This window comes from Bombus flavifrons, chromosome 17 (assembly GCF_040668555.2).
Source record: "Bombus flavifrons isolate JBK064 chromosome 17, iyBomFlav1_principal, whole genome shotgun sequence".
Taxonomy (NCBI): Eukaryota; Metazoa; Arthropoda; class Insecta; order Hymenoptera; family Apidae; genus Bombus; species Bombus flavifrons.
In genome coordinates, this window is record NC_138458.1 from 681,029 (window position 1) to 689,008 (window position 7,980).

General features: G+C 39.4%; 2 long non-coding RNA genes across 3 annotated transcripts; one reads left to right on the forward strand and one right to left on the reverse strand.

Annotated features, from left to right (window-relative positions):
* Positions 1-4,707: 4,707 nt before the first annotated feature.
* On the reverse strand, positions 4,708-7,594 carry LOC138188655 (uncharacterized). Of its 2 annotated transcripts, none has more exons than XR_011175598.1 (3): positions 6,701-7,594; positions 5,133-5,222; positions 4,708-5,024 (listed from the first exon to the last, which is right to left on the reverse strand). It is a non-coding gene; the product is annotated as an uncharacterized LOC138188655 (long non-coding RNA). The 2 variants fall into 2 exon arrangements; XR_011175599.1 differs by having other exon boundaries at positions 5,110-5,222.
* Positions 5,768-6,915, forward strand: LOC138188656 (uncharacterized). Its single transcript, XR_011175600.1, has 2 exons — positions 5,768-6,190; positions 6,316-6,915. It is a non-coding gene; the product is annotated as an uncharacterized LOC138188656 (long non-coding RNA).
* Positions 7,595-7,980: the final 386 nt, after the last annotated feature.

The following is a 7,980-nucleotide window of genomic DNA, read 5'->3' on the forward strand; positions in this document are numbered from 1 at the left end:
GACGAATCATCTCCGATCGGGGAACAGCGTTCACATCCAACGCCTTCCGCGAGTATTGCGAAGAAGAAAATATAAAGCATGTATTAATCATGACGGGGGCGCCGAGGGGGAATGGGCAGGTAGAGAGGGTCAACAAGACACTCATACCATTACTAACTAAACTGACTGCCCCCAAACCCAATGATTGGTATAAACATGTTGACCAGGTTCAGAAATATTTGAATTCCACAGTAAACAAAAGCACGGGAAGAACTCCTTTCCAGTTACTTGTCGGGGTCGAAATGCAAATCAAGGAAGATGCACAAGTTAGAAAGCTAATCGACGAAGAGTGGGCCGCGAGGTCCGAAGAACAACGCCGCCAGCTACGTGAGGAGAACTCAAGAAGAGAATCGGAGAAATTACAACAAAAGAAGAAAGAGTGCGAAGCAGTACCAAAAGGGGGATTTAGTGGCTATAAAGAGAACTCAGTTCGGCTCGGGGTTAAAACTCGGAGGAAGATTTTTGGGTCCGTACCGGGTATTGCGAGCCACGCGGAATGACCGCTACACCGTGGAGAAAGTAGATGATCATGAGGGACCCGCGCACACATCGACGATTGCCGATTTCATGAAGCCTTGGGTCCTGAACGCCGAAAGTGACGCATCCAATGACAGCAAGAATAAAGACAACATCTGAGGGCAGATGTTACTGCAGGATGGCCGCGTGTAGTATCGGGAAAAAGGGCCTAATAAACATCGAGTTAACCATGAACAATGTCGCGAGAACCGAGGCGCCGTCGTGTCCATAAATGTGTCATCGGTCTTTTCAAGTGCATAGTTTCGTAGAAAAGGCCTACGTGACCCTGGTCACGAACGTCTGCGGAACACGCTTGTGGTGGGCCTAGGAAAAGACAAAGCAATGCTAGAACGGCCAGAATGCGAGTGGAGAAGTGCAGTGTGAGTTGAGAGGTCACGAAGTGTGAATCGGGAAGTCAGGGCGTGTATGATAACAATACGTACGACAATATTGTAATCGCTTTTTTTTTTGTTGTTGAGTATTGTTTATTAAACTACACTAAAATCTAAATAGAACGTCATTACTTGTCCTTACTCTAAGATCCATAAGTTACTACAAATATGGTTTTAATAGGGCGGAATTATTAATTAGTATGTAAGTCTTAAGGCTAAGATGATGATGTGTAATTTGTAATTTAATTATAAGTACAGTATTGTAAGATGTATGATGAATGGTATAGGTTAGGTTCCCATTTAAATGGTAGGTATGTTATATGCTATATATTTACTTTAGCTAATTGTAATTTATGATTATAATATTGCCATGATAGGGATATTGCTCGTAAGATACATTTGGTAGGTGATCCGCCAGATATTATGTAGTTGTTGTCCTTCCTGCAACTCACTGCAAGTTTAAGAGAAGATTTTTAATTTTAGCAATTGACTATTACAGGAGCTATTGAGTCGCGTATGATATTATAGTGTTATGCTAGATATTTATTTACTTAATTATTAGTATAGTTACCTCTCATACAAGTCTCATTCCCAGCTACTTCGTTCGGCTGATCCGCGCCTACCTCGATGACAGGTGGGTGTGCTACGGCAGCAGGGATGGGAAGGAAAAGCGGCCCGTCGAGCGCAGCGTTCCGCAGGTGTCGGTGTTGGGACCGATCCTGTGGATCATCGCGTACGACGGCCATGGTGTGTTACACCGATGACACTCTGGTTATGGTCGGGGTCGCGGGTGGTACGAGACGTTGCGCATCGGCGAAGTCGCGACTGCCTGCGCGATATGCGCGGACTGGGCCTGAGTGTCTCTCCTGCGAAGTCGGAGGCCATCTGGTTCTTCGACAAGAAGAGTCGAGGGACTCCTCCGCCCGGTCTGAGCATAAGCATGGCGGGCGAAACTTGTGCGGCCTGCTGCAGAACATCGGCGAGGCGGGAGTCGCGGTGCGTCGATTATACGAGGGCGTCGTTCGGTCCCGAGTGACGTACGAGGTCCCGATATGGGCGGACGATCTGATGGCGAGTCGCCGCAGTATCCTGCTTCTCCGGAGGCTACACAGGGTGACCGCCATCAGAATCGTCAAGGGATACCGAATAGTGTCCCACACGTCGGCGACCGTTCTTGCCGCGTCTCCCCCGTGGGAACTTCGGGCGTTAGTGCTCAGAAACGGTACGCCCGCACGAGAGTGTGGGACCCGGGAGGAGAGGACTTGACCGTGCAGGCGGCCCGAGAGGACCTAGGCACCGTCGAGGAGGACGCGCGGGACCAGTGGCGTTTCCAGCTGATCAGCGACGAAGGCGAACACAGGGGCGTGGAGGCCGTCCTCCCACATTGGGAGACATGGAGAAGCCGCCGCGGCCTTCCGCTCACCTACAGGATGACCCAGATACTCACCGGACACGGCGTGGTCGGGGAGTATCTAAAGAAGATCGGGCGCGAGGAGACAGACACCTGTCACCACTGCAGGGAGGGCAGGGACACGGCGCAGCACACGCTGGAATTATGTCCGGCGTGGGAGCAGCCGTGCTACACCCTGCGTCTCACCATAGGCGAGTGCTTGGCCCCTTCAGCCGTCGTGAAAGCGATGCTGAACGGGCCATAGGAATACGAGGCTGCCCGTCTCTTTTGCGAGCAGGTTATGCTCGTAAAGGAGTGGGCAAAGAGGGAAAGGGAGAAGAGCTCTTACAGGGTAGAGCTCTTGTAGAGTAACGCGACGAGGAGGGATGGCAGTCAGGCGGCCCAGAGCCGCTTCACCGCCTTCCCAACGGGTCGCGACTAGTAGGGGGGATGGCGCTAGGGCCAATGGCTCCCCCCTAGCTCCAAATTTAAAAGTTAAGCGAACTTTTGCAATCGACTTTAACGAGAGTACGCGAGAGGGGGTGCAACGGAAAGACAATTCGATCGACGTCTCCGGGGCACTCCTGACACACGCGTAGGAAGGCCATCGTGGAGTTTTAGTCGGTAAGAGTCCGACACTACTCTGCCGTTGCCGACTATTTCGGCAGCAGCAAAGTGTCCATGAGGATTTCTCCACGTAAAAAAAAAAAAAATGTGGCAGGAATAGCGCGGGGGAAAATATCGACGCTCAGAATAGTGAGGTTGAGGGAGAGGAGATAATGTTCACAATGAGTGAGATGAAGGGGTTCACGCTAGCCTTGTCGGGGGCGGTGCAAATGTTGAATGGACTGATTAAAAAACTGAACCTCGATAAAGAGAAAAACGAGAGGATTAACCCATTTGCATCCAAGCGCGGATTAATCCGTGCGCTGCGACTGTCCTCTATCGCCGAGCGCGGATTAATGCGCGCGCTTCGACTGTCTTCTGTCACCGAGCACGGTTTATTCCGCGCGCTGCGACTGCTTTTTATTTCAGTCGCTAAGTATTCTTCAGATGTGAGAGATCACGTTTGACCCTATGTCAGTTTACTATTTTCTAAAGAAGTCTTACTTTTGTTATGAAAATCTTTTTAACTGCCACTATGAGGAAGTACTGTCAATCTTAATTAAATTTAACAAATTTAAATTTAAAAAATATTCTGATTTTATAATGTAAACTAAAATTTAGTTGCCCCAATGGATTTTGACGATCTTGATGATTCGGATCAAAGCATACAAATAAGACATACTCGAAAACGTATCCGTAGGATATCATCAAACGAAGACAGCGAAGTTGATCAGTGCGGCAGTTTTAGAGATGAAGATTACATCTGGAAAGCAAAAAATTAGACGCCAATTATACATGACTTTTCAAGTGTGGTTGGTGCAACTGTTAATACGCAAAATCTGTCGAGGAGAACAGCTTTTGAATTATTTTCTAACGAAGAATTAGTTACAAAACTAGTTACAGAAACAAATAAACATGGAGAAACCGACGCAAATTTTATGCTTCTTTCAGAAAATGAACTAAAAGTATTTATTGCTTTAAACATTTTAATGAATTTAGTTTCTAAGTCAAATATTCAGAGTTATTGGAGCATGGATAAAATAATAGAAACACCATATTTTAAAAATATTATGGGTCATAATCGATTTCTGTCTATTGCTAAAAATCTACATTTTTCCAGTAATAATAATTCTAATGACCCACTCATAAAATTCCGAGAAGTTATTCAAATAGTAAAAATGACTTTATTAATATGTATGTACCACATAAAAACATCTCGATTGTTGAGTCATTAATGCAATGTAGAAGCCGTTTATATTATATTCAATTTATTCGAACAAAACGAGCACGATTTGGTATTAAGTGTCACGTCCCGCGCTTCGCACGTGCCGTAACGAAATAACGGAAAACCGCAATATACAAATAACGCGAGTGACAATTCGAACACCCAAAATGAACGCACGGTATAACGAAAATGGAAATTTTTTAATAAAAGATTAATTAAATGTAGTTATATAGAGAGAATTAGTATACAAGGGCAAATAACAGATAACAAAGTAAAAATAGGTACTCTAACGAAATAGTAAATATAAAGAGTACAACATAACCTACAATTTCATAATTCGATTAAGGATAAACTATGAAGAACCAATTAACCAAAAGTGACTCGCAAATTAATTAATAAATCACGACATAATATCGTATTCAATCAGGATAACCTACGATTCGACAATTTAATCAAATCTCGCAATAGCATCATGAATAATCCAAAGGAAAGGAAAAAGGAATGGAACGATAGGAATACACACTTTTATAACAAATATGAAATATCAAACAATTTAATATATAACAAATATGGACATACAAAATCACAATGAACAAAATATATCTTATATACAACGAGATATAAAATATATAAAACACCTAGGCATATTATCACACTTCAATAAACTAAGCACTATTGTCAGAATCCGCACACGAAACGTCAAGATTTAAGTGAAAGGGATTCCACGAACAGTACACTTGAACAAGTTAAAACTAACACATAATCGAAACAGACCACCAGAACGATTTCAAGAGGCAACGTAATATGGTGGTACATGGAACAACACTGCTTGCCGAATACTGCAGATAGTAGTAACCTAAAAGAAAAAGGATAATTACTATGCGTGTTCTAACTATTACTAGTACTTAAATATAAAATGTGTCATTCAATAAAATAATTACAAAACAGTGGAAGTGAAAAGTACCTCGTGAACAATTACTCATCGTAGAAGGAAGTGTATATGCGAAGACAGGTTATGTGTTCATATCCATAGAACACAAGGTATGACAGCCAACTGAAACAAATGGAAGAATTAACTTCAGTTGTTTCAATACAAAACATAATACTATTAAATGTTCATAACAATAATGTGCCTAAACCAAAAGAAGTGTGACACTGCCTATCGAATCATGCAGATAGTAAAAATGTAAAAGAAAAAGGAAAATTACTATGTGTGTGTTCTAACCATTATTTAAATACACAACATGTTAATCCAATAAAATAATTAAAAGCAGTGAAAGTTAGAAGTACTTAGTGCACAATTAATCATCATAGAAGGAAGCGTACATGCAGGAATTCCACAGAAACAAGTTGTGGACCCACTCCGTATAACATAGTATGCGACTGTCAGCAGAAGCGAATAGATAAACTAACCTCAATTGCCTTAATATATATGGAAGAAAATAATGCTATAAAAGACTTACAATAATATCTCAATTAAACTAAATGAAGCACGATAACAATCAATAGTTGATGTTCAACAACAGACTTACAGTTGGCCAATGGAAAATAAAACCGAAGAACCAAGGAAAATAGTGACATTATAACGAAATAACTCAGTGGTCTTCAATAAGAAGAAATAAAATCAAAAATTAATAAGTGTAGGAAGAGTTAAGAAATAACTAAGATAGGTTAAGTGAATGACAACAATAATTCACTACTCACATCGAAGAGGTTTATACAAGAGCCAATGCAGTTATGAGAAACCAACTACCAAACTGGAGTAAATGTGTACGAAGAATTGAAGTTGAATCAAAGTACTGGAATGGTCAAGAAGATGTGAGAAAACTGGAAAATCAAGGAAATTAGTGACATTGTAACAAACAATTCAACATCAACGGAATGGTCTTAGCAAACAAAAAAAGGGTACCTTATAAGTTAACGAGGTTTATATCCAACTAATCATTGTAAAAGGAAGTGTACATGCAGGAACTCCACAAGGATTGGCCATGGATCTATTTTTGCAAAACATAATGTACGACGGTCAGCTGAAACAAACGGATAAGTTAACCTCAATTGCACTAATATTAAATATTTATAACAACATTTACAAAATAACATAGCTTACGGTTGACTATTGGAAAATTTTAAGAGCATTCTACTCACAGGTATGAAGATACCGAAGGTAATAAATACCAAGGTAACCAACCATAACCTAAAAAGGGAAGAATGTTGTAAACCATCTTGGAATAGAAATTGATAGTAATAAGAAGCTCGTTACTCATATCGGAAGATATACATTAAAGCCGATGCAGTTACAAGAAGCCTACTACCAAACTTAAGTGAATACTTATGGAATACTGAATCAGATACCACCGAAACAGTCAAGACAATAACAGGAAACTGGAAAATCAAGGAAAAATTTGTGACATCATAACAAAACAATCCAACGCTAATGAAACAGTCTCAGCAAACACCATAGTGGATGGACTATTTTACTATGCAGATATTTATAAAATATAGCGCTTTATATATATCTATATATATACTTACAATTCTAGGATAAGTAAAAGTAGTCATGATAAGTGTTGGACATGTAACGAAGAACCAGAAGATACCAACTCTTCCAAGTGAAGGACTCAGCGTTGAAGGATTAGAATTGTAGAACCTATAAACAATAAAGATTTTAACTAACAATGTATAGATTAGCTCCAAAATTCTATGTAAAGGCGGCAAATTACACGCACGAGGTAACGACAACTTCATAAAGAAACAGAAAATAGCCAATAATATAGGAATAGGTTAGAAATTAATCAAGTCCGATTAACCGAGTACCAACGATAAACGCGATTAAGATAAGAAATTATTATATTGTACTAAGTTATTATAGTATAATTGTATTAAGTCTGGCGTAGAGAAATAAGGTTATGTTACGCAGTAGAACTGGTGATAACACACTATGCACATATTAGTATTAAATTAATTAAGCTCTAATGGACACTCTATAAAAATAAACTACTCAAAACACAACAATAAAACAGTGCTATTGATAAATTACAAAATTTAACAATAACACAATCCATATGCTATTATATTAAAATAACATATAGTATATATACATATTATAATGATTACACAAACAATACTATTGTCATTTAAAAAATTCTAACTGCGCTAAAATAAAGGAAAATAAGCGACGGACGAATAATTATTTCAGTATTAAATAAATTAAGGACGCATCACTATACTTTTACTGGAGACATTTACGAGCGGCCATCTTGGATTGTCATGAACATAGGATAGCTCTTACACGTGCGCATCGGAATACATGCAATAATTACACACATTAAATAAATGCAAAACAATATTATTCCCACTTCGATTATACGTCAACTACTAAAATAGAGTTACAAATAATTAACAGATAAATAATAGATTCGACATTAATAAAAGTCACTATATACTAGGGACATTCACAGGCGGCCATTTTGGATAATCAACACGTGCATATAGTAACTTTTATGCGTTACAAAATAAATTATATTTTCGATGAAGAAGTAAATATTTAATAGATGATAATACAAATAGAAGATCGTAACGAGGAAAGAATAAATAATAATTAATACAATATAACACATTATTATATGATAACAGGAATATTAGAAATTAATAGAAACCAGCAGTGAGAAACAAACCATGAAATAATATATTAAACTTACTATTATAAAAAAAAAATAATATCTTATTGAAAGAAACAGGAAATAACGCATAAGAAGACTCGACAAATACTAAGTTGCCACGGGCCTGGCACGTTCTCCACTGGCATCAGTAGG